Below are 15644 nucleotides of genomic sequence, written 5' to 3' on the forward strand. Positions count from 1 at the left end.
CCGCTTGATTGGAATCTTGTGCAGTCGTTCCGCTGACTGTATAGACAACAAAATTCTTCTCACTGTACCCCATGACAATAAACTGACGAAACTAAAATGAGACACAGGTTATGTATTTGGACTGAAATCTCTGTTGCCTTCGATTGGATTTCCAATCTTATTTACCCTGTAGTCAACGGTTTGGATTTCCCTTGCATTTGTTTCCAAACTCTAGTTTGCGGCCTTCCATAGAGCCCATCTGCAATACAGACATCCAAATCCTTTATATTGCCATCCCACACCCAAACTGCCTAAACAGTGGATGAAAACTATGTTAGAGGCATTCATAGCAGCATTGCCAAGGAGGTGGAAAATTCATTAAACGTGACAATAAACTAAACTATACAGCTTTTTCAAATTTTATTTTTATAAGAGATGATGAATAAATATTCTACTAGACAGGAGTCACTTCATCATTTAATTGCTACTGGTCCATTAAAACGGTACAGTCACTGAGAGCAAATGATTGATTTAACAAACTAATGGAGAAAGGGGGTTGGTGTGTGACGACAACACAAATACATATTCTGCCTTTAAATGTGGTCCCTTCACAGAAAGAAAAGATTCCTAGTTGCACAGAGACGGATTCAGGATGTGGACAAAATATATCCATATCTACCCAAAAGTAAAAATTGTAGATCGTTATTTAAAAATGGAAAGAAATGGATAGGAAAGGATATGGGCAGAATGCAGACAAATGGGACTAGCTCAGTATGTGAACTTGGATGGCAAGGATAAGGTGGCCGTTTCCATATTGTACAGCTCCGACTACTGCTAACTACGTTGGTGGCATTCACAAATGCATTTCCAAGGAGGTGGGGAATGCTCTAAAAAGGCACAGAACAAAAAGGTGATCAATTCAAAGGGATAGAGTGATGGATGTTTTTGGGTGGGTTGAGGCTGGATTTAACTGAGGAGGGCAGGGGGCATATGGATGTTGAAACTATCTTTGGTATAAGCCTGCAGCTACAGTTCCTTGTTACTACATGTGGTGTTCAGTGGGTGAGGACAAGTGTGTGGTAATAGATGAGTGAATTTACCATCTTGCAGCATCGTGTTTTGAAGGTACATTTTTTGCAAATGAGCAGGATGTAGTGTGGCAAGAAGACTGGAAAAAACAGCTCTGGAGGGGAAAAATCCTGATCCTGGAGTTTCAGGAGAGGGACTTCAACCCCTGTCCCACGGTACAAGTTCATTCCAAGAGTTCTCCCGAGTTTGCCCTGATTCGAACTCGGAGATTTACGGTAATGGCCACTCGTCGGTACTCGGGGCTCTCGTGGACATTTTTCATCGTGTTTGAAAAATCTTCACGAGTCTTCCCGTACTTACCCGCCATTAGTGAGTCTTCCCGAGTACCTGCCGTGAGCGCTAAGAGACGTCCCCGAGCTCCGACGTACCCGCTACATTCATTCTCCGTGCTTACCACGGGTTTGGTTTTTTTTTAAACTAGGAAGAGCTCTTGGAATGAACTCGCACTGTGGGACAGGGCTATTACAAAGAGGTACAGTCAACTATTGGTACAAGGTAGAAATAAAATAAAAAACTTGGAAATTTTGAATGATAATCTTTAATAATATTAATCACTTCTTTCTAGGCTTGCAATATCAGACTAATGCCTGCAGGAGCTTCTTCAAGTGACACACAATACAACAATGTCTCAAAATGATTTCATGTTATAGATTGTTCTGTGACCTAATTTTTCTTGTAATTGTTTTAAGAGGACAATAAGTATCATGCTAAATGTTCCTTTTCAATTAAAATAATTGTGGGCCATGGGGTGTTGCAGACAAGGTCAGTGCCTATTCCTAAGTGCCCTCAAGATGGTAGTGCTGAGCCAGCTTTGGAAACTGCTGTGTCAGTGTTATTGACACTTATTACCAACTCATATCTGCCTGTACAACATCCATATCCCTCCATATCCATGCAACTATCTGAATGCTTCAAGCACCACCGTCGCATCTGCCTCCACCACCACCCCCGGCAGTATGATCCAGGCACCCACCACCCTTCTGTGCAAAAAAAACGTTCCTACTAAATAGGACATCATTATCGACAATTTGGCCTACAGCCAGGATACTATAGATTTCCGCTACACTTTTGTCGAATTCAAAGTTGAATTCTACATCATAAATATGATTAGAATTTGTTGGTTCATTTTGAGGAGGCATGGGGTGATAAATATTCAACAAAATCAGTTGTTCAAAATCTCCCGTCAAGGGATGCAACAGTATTTCATCTCTATTCAGTTTAGTTTATTGTCACGTGTACCGAGGTACAGTGAAAAGCTTTTGCTGCGTGCTATACAGTCAGCAGAAAGGCAAATCAGTCAATGAAAGTAAGCATGAAGGTACAGCAGGCAGTGAAGAAAGCGAATGGCATGTTGGCCTTCATAACAAGAGGAGTTGAGTATAGGAGCAGGGAGGTTCTACTGCAGTTGTACAGGGTCTTGGTGAGACAACACCTGGAGTATTGTGTGCAGTTTTGGTCCCCTAATTTGAGGAAAGACATTCTTGCTATTGAGCGAGTATGTTCATAAGGTTAATCCCCGGGATGGCGGGACTGTCATATGCTGAGAGAATGGAGCGGCTGGGCTTGTATACTCTGGAATTTAGGAGGATGAGAGGATATCTCATTGGAACATATAAGGTTATTAAGGGTTTGGACACACTAGAGGCAGGAAATGTGTTCCCAATGTTGGGGGAGTCCAGAACCAGGGGCCACAGTTTAAGGATAAGGAGTAAGCCATTTGGAATGGAGATGAGGAAACACATTTTCACACAGAGAGTGGTGAATCTGTGGAATTCTCTGCCTCAGAAGGCGGTGGAGGCCGGTTCTCTGGATACTTTCAAGAGAGCTTGATAGGGTTCTTAATGATAGCGGAGTCAGGGGATATGAGGAGAAGGCAGGAATGGGGTACTGATTTTGGATGATCGGCCATGATCACATTGAATGGCAGCGCTGGCTCGAAGGGCCGAATGGTCTACTCCTGCACCTATTGTCTATTGTCTAAAACACGATTACAATCGAGCCATTTGCAGTGTATCGATACATAAAGGGCCTGTCCCACTTGGGCGACCTAATCCGCGAGTTCTGGCGAGTTTACCCTCGACTCATACTCGCAGCATGGTCGACACGAGGTCGTAGGAGGTCTTCGTAACTCTCCTTCATGGTCGAGAGTGGTCTCGAGGCCTCAGCTAGATCGCGGCGTATTTTTCAACGTGTTAAAAACTGCCCTCGAGTAAAATAAAAGGTCGCCATGGAAAACAATCGATACTTTTTTTACTCGCAGGCTTAGTCGTAGTAGGTCAGCATGTTAGTCGTAGGTAATCGAGGGTAGTCGAAGGTAGTCGTAGATAGTCTTCATCATAGTCGAAGGGAGGTCGAAGGAGGACGTCTTCACTCTCCACTGTTCGGTGTCCAATTTTCCTGAAGTTAGTTGAAGCCAGTCTTCAACATAGTCGAAGGAGGACTCATATTACATTTTTTCAAACTATTCTAAACTCACCAATTAGGTCGCCCATGTGGGACAGCCCCTAAAGGGTATTTATACATGATTACAATCGAGCCATTAGCAGTGTATAGATACATACTGGGGTACGTGTACAGGGCCTCTCCCACGTAGGCTATTTTTTAGGGGACTACAGGCAACAAGGCTGTCACCACATGGTCGCCAGGGTGTCGCCTGTTGGTCGTGAGTCGTCTCCTCAGTCGCTCAAAGAGTCGGAGCATCGCTGCTGGATTTTCAACATGTTGAAACATTTTGGGAGACAGTAGGCGACAGTGGGTTTGACGCCAATGGGCGTAGCTTGACTTCTCCTGATGTGGGTGCTGTTGTAGTTGTTGCCAAGTTAACGTAGGTTGGCGCCGCTGCTGATTTCAGGCTTTGTTGTTGTTAAAGTAATGTTTCTATTTCAAAGTTTATGTCAAAGGGGGGGATCCAGTCGCCGGTTTGTCAGCAACGTGCTACAACCATGGCAGTCGCCTAAAAATAGCCTAAGTGGGACAGGCCCTTACCGTTTCGCTTCCTGATGTCGATCACTATATTCTTTGTCTTGCTGACATTGGGAGAAAGGTTGTTGTCTCGACACAAGGTTCTCAATTTCAGTCCTCCATCTCATTGTTGTTTGATAAGTTTAGTTCAAGATAAAGCCAACAAAAGTCCAATCGGGGATAGTCAGAGGGTCAGCAATGAGGTGGATAGTAGTTCTGGTAGTGATAGGATGATTCAGTTGCCTGATAACAGCTGAGAACAAGGCAGGCACGGGTTATTGATAGGGGACGATCAGCCATGATCACAATGATTGGCTGTGCTGGCTCGAAGGGCCGAATGGCCTCCTCCTGCACCTATTTTCTATGTTTCTATGTTTCTAAGAAACTGTTCCTGAATCTGGAGGAGTTTGTTTTCAAACTTCTATACCTTTTGCCTGAGGCTAGAGTGGAGAAGAGGGAGTGGCCAGGGTGCGACTCGTCCTTGATTATGCTGCTGACCTTACCGAGGCAGCGTGAGGTATAAATGGAGTCAATGGAAGGGAGATTGGTTTGTGTGATGGTCTGGGCTGCGTTCACAATGCGCTGCAATTTCTTGCGGTCTTGGATGGAGCTGTTCCCAAACCATGCTGGGATGCATCCTGATAAAATGTTTTCTATGGTGCATCTGTAGATGTTGGTGAGGGTTGTTGGGGACATGTCAAACTTCCTAAGCCTTCTAAGGAAATAGAGGCGTTGGTGTGCTGTCTTGGTCGTTGCTTCAATATGGGTGGTCCAGGAGAAGTTGTTCTTGATATTGACTCCTAGGAATTAAGTTTTAAACCATCTCTACTTTGGCACATTCAATGCAAACTGGGGTGTGTGAACCGCTTCACTTCCTGATGTCCATCACTATCTCGTTCGTCTTGCTGACATTGAGAGAAAGGTTGTTGTCTCGACACCAGGTTCTAAATCTCCTTCCTTCGTCTCATCATTATTTGATATCCGGCCCACAATGGAGATGTCGTCTGCAAATTTGAACATTGAATCATATTTGTACATGGCTGCACAGTGGTGGCTGTACAAGGAGTAAAGAAGGGGGTGAGAACACATCCTTGTGGAGCACCAGTGGTGGGGATTATCGTAGAGGATGATTTATCCCCTATCCTCACTGATTGGGGTCTGTTGGTCAGGAAGTCGAGGATCCAGTTGTAGAGATGAGTGCTGACACCAAGTCCTGTGAGTTTGGTGATGAACTTGGATGGTATAATGGTGTTAAAGGCAGAGCTTTGAATAAGAGTCTGGTGTAGGTGGCTCCTTCAGATGTTCCAGGGATGAGTGTAGGGCCACAGCGATGGCATCGTCCATGGACCTGTTGTGGTGGTAGGTGAACTGCAGTGGGTCAAGGCCGCTTGGTAGACTGGATTTAATGCGTTCCATAACTAGCCTCTCAAAACATTTCATGATGGTGGATGTCAAGGCCACTGGATGGTAGTCGTTTCGGCATGAGATCTTGCTTTTCTTTGGCACCGGGATGATGGTGGGCTTCTTGAATCGGGTGCATATCTCAGAATGGAGTAGGGAGAGATGAGAGATGTCCATGAATACGCCCACTAGCTGGTCCGTGCAGCTATTATAGACACGGCCAGGAACTCCGTCTGGGCCAGTTGCTTTCCGTGGGTTCACCCTCAGGAAGGCCAACCTAACCTCTGCAACATTCACCCTGGGGAGAGCACACTGGCGTGTGAAGGGACGTGTGTTCTATGCCCAAAGTGAGCATAGAAAGCATTCAGTTCACCAGGTAGGGTCGCGCTATCACAATGGCGTTCCCTGACCTTGCTTTGCAGCCAGTTATCTTATTCAGACCATGTGTGTCCGAGTGATTGTACTGGGACTCCCCTGGATGATCAGAACTCCTTCTGAGCAATGTGTAAGAAGGAACTGCAGATGCTAGTTTAAACCGGATAGACACAAAATGCTGGAGTAGCTCAGCAGGACAGGCAGCATCTCTGGAGAGAAGAAATGGGTGACATTTCGGGTCGAGACCCTTCTTCAGACTGGTTAGGGATAAGGGAAACGAGAGAAATAGACGATGATAAAGGAAACAGGCCATTGTTAGCTGTTTGTAAGGTTAAAATGAGAAGCTGGAGCGACTTGAGTGGGGGAGGGTTAGACAGAGGGAATGCCGGGGCTACCTGAAGTGAGAAAAATCAATATTCACACCGCAGGGCTGTAAGATGCCCCAGCAAAATATGAGATGCTCTTCCTCCAATTTGCGTTTAGCCTCACTCTGACAATGGAGGAGACCCAGGACAGAAAGGTCTGTGTAGGAATGGGAAGGAGAATTAAAGTGTCCAGTAACCGGGAGATCAGGTTGGTTCAGGCAGGTTGAACGAAGGTGTTCCGTGAAACGATCGCCCAGTCTACGTTTGGTATCGCCGATGTATAAGAGTCCACATCTTGAACAATGGATACAGTAGATGAGGTTGGAGGAGGTGCAAGTGAACCTCTGCCTAACCTGAAAGGACTGTCGGGGTCCCTGGACAGAGTCGAGGGAGGAGGTATAGTGACAGGTGTTGCATCTTCTGCGGTTGCAGGGGAAGGTACCTGGGGAGGGGGTGGTTTGGGTGGGAAGGGATGAGTTAACCAGGGAGTTGCGGAGGGAACGTTCTCTAAGGAAGGTGGAAAATGGTGGAGATGGGAAAATGGGACTAGTGGTGGGATCCCGTTGGAGTGGGTGGAAATTCAGAGGATTATGTGTTGTATGTGATGGCTGATGGGATGGAAGGTAAGGACTAGGGGGCAGGGGGGGGCAAGTGCGGAGCTGTGGGGTACCGAGGAGACACGAGTGAGGGCCTCATCTATGATTGGTTAGGGGAACCCCAGTCCCTAAAGAATGAGGACATCTCGGATGTTCTAATATGTTCTAAAACGCAGCGTAGACGGAGGAATTTGGAGTAGGGAATAGAGTCTTTGCAGGAAGCAGGGTGGGAAGAAGTGTAGTGGAGATAGTTGTGGGAGTCAGTGGGTTTGTAATGGACGTCAGTCAATAGTCTATTTCCTGCGATGGAGACTGAGATCAAGAAAGAGGAGGGAGGTGTCGGAGATGGTCCAAGTAAATTTGAGTGCAGGATGAAAATTGGTGGTTGATGAATTCCATGAGTTCTGCCTGGGTGAAGGAGGTAGCACCGATATAGTCATCAATGTAACGGAGATAGAGTTTGGGGATAGGGCCAGTGTACGCCTGGAACAGGGATTGTTCAATGTGAGCAATTCTGAGCAATACTGGTACAACTTCCATTTCAGCCGTGAGACTACACCTGCCATTTCTACTGATGTTACTGAATGTACACAGGTGATTTACAGCAACCCACCAGACATATCTGGGTATGAAACAAGGCCATTTTGCTACACGGCATAGCAAACTATTTTCAGAAACCTCGTACAAATACTGTTATAAGAATGGTGCACCTTAGTTTAGTTTCAGTTTAGAGAGGCAGCGCGGAAACAGGCTTTTCGGTCCACCGAGTTAGCACCAACCTGCAATCCCTGCACATTAACACTATCCTACACACACTGGAGACAATTTACACTTATACCAAGCCTGTACGTCATTAGAGTGTAGGAGGAATCCAGGGAAAACCCACGCGGTCACGGGGAGAACGTACAAACAGCATCCGTAGTTGGGATCGCACCCGTGTCTCCGGCACTGCAAACGCTGCAAAGGCAACACCTCTACCGCTGCGCCACTGTGCCGCCCTGCAGCAGAATTCTTTGCGCAAGAACTCTTTTGTGGAACAACTCACCAAATGGCTGATTTATTTTATTCGCCTTGATTCCTTATTGGATGAGTGCCCAAACTAATCCATGCATGTGTCGTTTGTTCCTCAAGCTCCCGCTTCAGTTTAGTTTGCGACCACTAATGACATATACATTGCAGTTGTGACAGAATTGTTTAATTTGATGAGAAATGCACATGATGCTACTCTGCAATCTGACAGGTCATTTTGTCAGTATTCTGCAGTGCTTAGACTGATCCAGGCTTTCATTTAACCATTTCTACGGCAAAGCTATATTATTTTATGTAATAGCACACACCGGCGACACAGTGAACCAGAACATTGCTCAGGGAAATGGCACTAATAAGTCGCTTGCATCAACACTTTGAAAAGGATAGCATGCATTCTTAATCCAAAAGTTGTATAGGGCTCTGGTAAGACCACATCTGGAATATTGTGTACAGTTTTGGTCTCCTAATTTGAGGAAGGACATCCTTGTGATTGAGGCAGTGAAGCGTGGGTTCACGAGATTGATCCCTGGGATGGCGGGACTGTCATATGAGGAAAGATTTAAAATACTAGGCTTGTATTCACTGGAGTTTAGAAGGATGAGGGGGAATCTTATAGAAACATATAAAATTATAAAAGGACTGGACAAGCTAGATGCAGGAACAATTTTCCCAATGTTGGGCGAGTCCAGAACCAGGGGCCACAGTCTTAGAACAAAGGGGGGGCCATTTAAGACGTTTAAGTGAGAAAAAATGTTTTCACCCAGAGAGTTGTGAATTTGTGGAATTCCATGCCACAGAGGACAGTGGAGGCCAAATCACTGGGTGGATTTAAGAGAGAGATAGATAGAGCTCTAGGGGCTAGTGGAATCAAGGTATATGGGGAGAAGGCAGGCACGGGTTATTGATTGGGGACGATCAGCCATGATCACAATGAATGGCGGTGCTAGCTCGAAGGGCCGAATGGCCTCCTCCTGCACCTATTTTCTATGTTTCTAAAACATAGATTCTGACTAGATAACAAATACTGACAAAAAGCTTTTGCTGAGTTTTAGAAAAATAATTGCCCACTACTTACAAACTAAAATCAAAATAAGTGGAAAAACTGAAGGATGTCCACCTTTTTATGTGGTTATAACAGAGTTAAAACTTTAATATGACTTCATGAATAAACATGGAATCAAATTGAATGAAAGGAAGTGGCAACAGAACAGATAGGTGGCAGCCTTGATGCCAGAGAAAGTGCCTTGGCCACACCACGGCCTACAGGAAATGTATGGAGACTCCTACATGGCACCACGGCCTACAGGAAATGTATGGAGACTCCTTCTTTCAGCTTTTAATTATTGTTCAAGATTCTGAAATATTTTTTTTATTACTGGAACTGAATTCTGGGAACATAATGTCCGGCAATTCCTGTATACCACACTACCAACCATGGATATATCTCTCAACAATATATTTTCTCGGTTGCTTTAATCTTCCTTGATTGAGAAATAGAATATTTCTTTCTTTGTGCCGTTTCTCAATGAATACAATATTCTAATTTGCTTTTAATGCGTTGAAATATCAAACAGTGAAACTGTGCCACAATTTGAGGTTGCCAGAGCAGGGATTTAGCATAAACAGCAGAAATCAACAAAAAAATGTGATAGTTAGTGTACAAGACTATGTAAATACGAGGTAAATCTTATCCAGCCATGACCATGGACGTGTCCGTGTACAAAAAGAAAGCCATACTGCTCATGCCTTCCTTTGTACAAAAGTATCCAGCCTCTGAATACGTTAAATCCCTTCTGATAGAATTATTTTATTAATCCACATCGAGTTATTTGAACATTACAAGTTGAGCACCCATGAACTCTGCACTGAATATGGTGCTCAAAATACAATTCAAGACCTTCGATTGAAAGTGCTCCTTTAAGATTTGTTCTCATCTGCTTCTTTGAAATCATAGAAACAAAGAAAATAGGTGCAGGAGGAGGCCATTTGGCCCTTTGGGCCAGCACCACCATTCATTGTGATCCTGGCTGAGCAGGCACCAAAATCGCTGCCAAAACATGGGGGGGGGGGAGGACACAATCTCTTGGTGGCCATGCGCACACACACGAGGCATCGGCCGTGAGCCCTGTCTAGTATCTTTGCTGTGGATGGTAACATCGGGAGCTGATCTGGTTGGTGACCGACTCCGAAACTCCAGCAAAAGCAGGTTCATCCGCCCCGAATCGTGGGGCTTGAATCGGCCCGTTCACGGGGCCTTACATCCCCAGGCAGGGGCTTCAACATCGGGAGCCTCGATCTCCTCGACGCAGCGTTTGACTGTGCCGGGCCGGGCGGTGAAAAGCCCCACGAACGGGCCGATTCAAGCTCCGCTCTATAATCTTTGCTCCACGGACGTCTCCCTCCTCCAATCATCGCGCTGAATCATCGTGGTTCCCCCCCATTGCCTGCTGCATGACCTCTCTCCTGTCCCATCGGCACCCTCAATCATCAGTCCCACCCCCAATGACTTGCGGAAGGCGATGATTTCACCAAGTTTTAAAATCCGAATTACAAAAAAATGGGAGGGGGATCGTCCCCCACCTCTCAAAACAAGGGGAGGGGGATGTGTCCCCCTGTACCCCACCCCCCCTCCGGATTCCCGCCCCTGGCTGATCAGCCACAATCAGTAACCCGTGCCTGCCTTCTCCCCATATCCCTTGATTCCGCTAGCCCCTCAAGCTCTATCTAACTCTCTTTTAAATTCATCCAGTGAATTGCCCTCCACTGCCCTCTGTGGCAGAGAATTCCACACATTCACAACTCTCTGGGTGAAAAAGTTTTAACTCGTCTCAGTTTTAAATGGCAATCCCCTTCATTCTTAGATTGTGGCCCCTGGTTCTTGACTCTCACAACATTGGGAACATTTTTCCTGCAGCTTGCTTGTCCAGTCCTTTTATAATTTTATATGTTTTTATAAGATCCCCTCACATCCTAAATTCCAGTGAATACAAGCCCAATCTTTCCTCATATGACAGTCCCACCATCCCAGTGATTAACCTCGTGAACCTACGCTGCATTGCCTCAATAGCAAGGATGTCCTTTCTCAAATTTGGAGACCAAAACTGCACACAATACTCCAGATATGGTCTCACCAGGGCCCTGTACAACTGCAGAAGGAGCTTTTCATACATTATGAAAGCCAACATGCCAGTAACTTTCTTTACTGCCTGCTGTACCTGCATGCTTACTTACATGTCATTAATCAGTTATCATTAATGACAAACTGAGAACTTGTACTTTTTTTTAAACACACACAGATGAATTCCCCCTATACAGTGCCCTCCATAATGTATGGGACAAAGACCCATAATTTGTTTATTTGCCTCTGTACTCCACAATTTGAGATTTGTAATAGAAAAAAAAAAATCACATGTGGTTAAAGTGCACATTTTATTAAAGGCCATTTTTATACATTTTAGTTTCACCATGTAGAAATTACAGCAGTGTTTATACCATTTCAGGGCACCATAATGTTTGGGACACAGCAATGTCATGTAAATTAAAGTAGCCATGTTTTGTATTTTGTTGCATATCCTTAGCATGCAATGACTGCTTGAAGTCTGTGATTCATGGCCATCACCAGTTGCTGGGTGTCTTCCCTGGTGATGCTCTGCCAGGCCTGTATTGCAGCCATCTTTAGCTTATGCTTGTTTTGGGGGCTAGTCCCCTTCAGTTTTCTCTTCAGCATATAAAAAGCATGCTCAATTGGGTTCAGATCATCTGGTTAACTTGGTCACTCAAGAATTGACCATTTTTTAGCTTTGAAAAACTCCTTTGGTGCTTTAGCAATATGTTTGGGATCATTGTCTTGCTGTAAAATGAACTGCCGGCAAATGAATTTTGAGACATTTGTTTGAACTTGAGCAGATAGGATGTGTCTATACACTTCAGAATTCATTATGCTACTACAGTACCATCAACAGTTGTATCATCAATGAAGATAAGTGAGCCAGTTCCTTCAGCAGCCATACACGCTCAAGCCATAACACCCCCACCACCGTGTTTCACAGATTAGGTGGTTTGCTTTGGATCTTGGGCAGTTCCTTCTCTCCTCCATACCTTGCTTGCCATCACTCTGATATAAATTAATCTTCATCTCATCTGTCCACAAGACCTTTTTCCAGAACTGTGGTTGCTTTTTTAAGTACTTCTTGGCAAACTGTAACCTGGCCATCCTATTTTTGCAGCTAACCAGTGGTTTGCATCTTGCAGTGTAGCCTCTGTATTTCTGATCATAAAGTCTTCTGACAGTGGTCATTGACAAATCCACACCTGACTCCTGAAGAGCGTTTCTGATCTGTCGGACAGATGTTTGGGGATTTTTCTTTATTATAGAGAATTCTTCTATCATCAGCTGTGGAGGTCTTCCTTGGCCTGCTAGTCCCTTTGCAATTAGTAAGCTCACCAGTGCTCTCTTTCTTCTTAATGATGTTCCAAACAGTTGATTTTGGTGAGCCTAAGGATTGGCTGATGTCGCTAACAGTTTTATTCTTGTTTCTCAGTCTCATAATGGCTTCTTAGACTTTCACTGGCACAACTTTGGTCCTCATGTTGATAAACAGCAATAAAGGTTTCCAAAGGAGATGGAAACACTGGAGGAAAGCTGAGAGCTCTCTTATGAGGAGGCAATTAAACACACCTGAGCAATTACAAACATCTAAGGCTCGCCCCGCCTTACCTCTCTGAGCTGCTCCACCCATACGCTGCTGCCCGGTCCCTCGGGTCAGCTGGTCAGCTGCTCCTGGAGGTACCGAGGTCTAGTCGGAGGCTCAGAGGGGATAGAGCCTTCTCTGTTGCTGCTCCGGCACTCTGGAACACCCTGCCGTTGCACATCAGACAGGCCCCCTCACTGTCCATCTTCAAATCCAGTGTTAAAACGCATTTGTACTCCCTGGCTTTTGACCATGCCTGAGGCTTTGCTTCTGTTTGTGGTGTTTTTGATGTTTCTTTATTTTACATGTCTTCCTACTATTTCTTTTGATTGTTATTTTTGGTGTGTATTAACTTTTTTGTCAATGATTAGTGATGTACAGCACTTTGTTGCAGCTATGTTTGTTTTTAAAGTGCTCTATAAATAAAATTATTATTATTATTATTATTATTATCTGTGAAGCCACGTGTCCCAAACATTATGGTGGCCTGAAATGGGGCTGTGATTTCTACATGGTGAAACCAAAATGTATAAAAATGGCCTTTATTAAAATCTGACAATATGCACTTTAACCACATGTGATCTTTTCTATAACAAATCTCAAATTGCAGAGTACAGAGGCGAATAAATAAATGATGGGTCTTTGTCTCAAACATTATGGCGGGCACTATGTCTTGAAACAGACCTGTTGACAAAGAATGGTCTGCACAATAGGCATAGAAACAAAGTGCATGCAGGACAAGTGTACAGCTGGGTACATCAAGAACTCCCTCCCATTGAACAGCAGTAACTTCCCCTCTCCCATCACTACGGGAGAATGAGCAGAGACCCACAATTGCATCAAGTGACACAGTTCAGGTTGGCTTTCTGCCAAGTGCACACAAATATGGAGCCAAGTTGACACAGACAACACCCCATGTAAACCAGGAACAACCTACTATTTTAAGCCATCTTACTGCACGTATAAAAGCTAATGGCAAATGCAACAAATATCAATCAATACAAAATAAAAGATTTCTTCTGTTATGCCTACCATTTCTTGTTCGAAACAGAAAAACATTTACCACACGTAATGTTGAAGTATATCATGGAAGTGAGCAAGTGTCATTCGTCGACTACATGTCCAGCTCGTTGTGCCAGTTCCACGTCCCTTGATTCCTCCTGTACCCACAAATGCTTCACTTTCAATTTCGCAAATGCTTAGATCTGCTGTGGACTTTGTTTTGGTTGTACTTCGTTTTGCACTGTTACTGTCTGGTTACCTGGTATTACTGATAATTTGTTGTACTGTGGACATTATATATTTATTTGTTGTGTTATTGCTTTACTCCAGGTGTGGTCTTGGTGAGACCACACCTGGAGTATTGCATACAGTTTTGGTCTCCTAATCTGAGGAAAGACATTCTTGCCATAGAGGGAGTACAGAGAAGGTTCACCAGACTGATTCCCGGGATGTCAGGACTTTCATATGAAGAAAGACTGGATAGACTCGGCTTCTACTCGCTAGAATTTAGAAGATTGAGGGGGGATCTTATAGAAACTTACAAAATTCTTAAGGGGTTGGACAGGCTAGATGCAGGAAGATTGTTCCCAATGTTGGGGAAGTCCAGAACAAGGGGTCACAGTTTAAGGCTAAAGTGGAAATCTTTTAGGACCGAGATGAGAAAAACATTTTTCACACAGTGGTGAATCTCTTGAATTCTCTGCCACAGAAGGTAGTTCAGGCCAGTTCATTGGCTATATTTAAGAGGGAGTTAGATGTGGCCCTTGTGGCTAAAGGTATCAGGGGGTATGGAGAGAAGGCAGGTACAGGATACTGAGTTGGATGATCAGCCATGATCATATTGATCGTATTGATCAGGCTCGAAGGGCCGAATGGCCTACCCCTGCACCTATTTTCTATGTTTCTATGTTTTTTAAGCGCCTGTAAAGCTGTAGCAAGTAATAATGTCATTGTTCCACTGTTGGTACACATGACAATTAAACATTCTTGACTTCCAGCCGATGATACACAGAATTATTATGCTGCACTCTCAGCAGTACTGGAACAAAGTCTCAACAATTCACAACTAATTGAAGAAATCGGACAACTCCCTCCTTAGTAATTTCAGGTCAGATACAGCCAACAATCATATCAGCTTAGACACAAAATGCTGGAGTAAATCAGCGGGCCAGGCAGCCTCTCTGCATAGAAGGAATGAGTGACGTTTCGGGTCGAGAGCTTTCTTCAGAGTCTGAAGAAGAGTCGCAACCCAAAACGTCACCCATCCCCTCTATGCAGAGATGCTGCCTGCCCCGTGAGTTACTCCCGCATTTTGTGTCTATCTTCGGTGTAAAATAGCATCTGCAGTTCCTTCCTACACAATTACATCAGCTTTACATGTCCCTTTTATAAAAGATCACTCCCTCACGAAAATATTAATCTACTATACAATTAAAATATTATCTTTACAGAAATTGAGTAATAAACTTCCATGGAATCTTTGTTTAAATAAGTTTGGATAATGTTATGTTACTGAGAGTGAATGTGGTTGCAGTGAGGCTGCTTGAAACAAGGTCACTTGAATGAATTTCATTTTGAAAATCTGAAATGTTTTTGAATTTTGAAAAGTGCTGGAAAGTGTCTGGGTATAAAACTTCATTTCTTTGATCCAAATTTAGGCATTGGAGACTAGTATGATGTGAAAACAGTAACTATTCCAGATAAACTAGCAAGGAGAAAATATAGCAGAAACAGTTGGAACATCTGTTGTGTAAACCAGAATGCCAGGATAAAGGGCCTGTCCCACTTTCACCACCTAATTCACAACCTTTTTTTACTCGTGGACATTTTTCCATCATGCTTAAAAAAACGTCGGGACCTATTTGATGTCACGAGTACCTACGGCTAGCATCACGGCCTGCTACGACCTCCTACGACCTCGTGACGACCATGGTGCGAATATGAGTCAAGGGCAAACCCGGCAGAGGTCATGAATTAGGTCGTGAAAATGATACAGGCCCTGAAAGCTTCCCTCCCCATTTTTTTTTTTTTACCCGACAAGATAAATCTATTACATGTATTTCAAAGCTTGTTCCAAGCTTCAGAATTGTACTGAGGCCAAAAAAAAAAAATCATGCTATCTTGCAACAGAGAACACAGCGCAAAAACAGTTTTAA

The 15644-nt window shown here is 44.2% G+C and overlaps 1 protein-coding gene across 4 annotated transcripts in view; it reads right to left on the reverse strand.

Annotated features, from left to right (window-relative positions):
• LOC129702576 (HMG box transcription factor BBX) overlaps positions 1-15644 on the reverse strand; it is a 159468-nt gene that overhangs the window by 99174 nt on the left and 44650 nt on the right. The gene's annotated exons all lie outside the window — the stretch shown is intronic.

The sequence above is a fragment of the Leucoraja erinacea genome, chromosome 13, assembly GCF_028641065.1.
Source record: "Leucoraja erinacea ecotype New England chromosome 13, Leri_hhj_1, whole genome shotgun sequence".
Lineage (NCBI taxonomy): Eukaryota > Metazoa > Chordata > Chondrichthyes > Rajiformes > Rajidae > Leucoraja > Leucoraja erinaceus.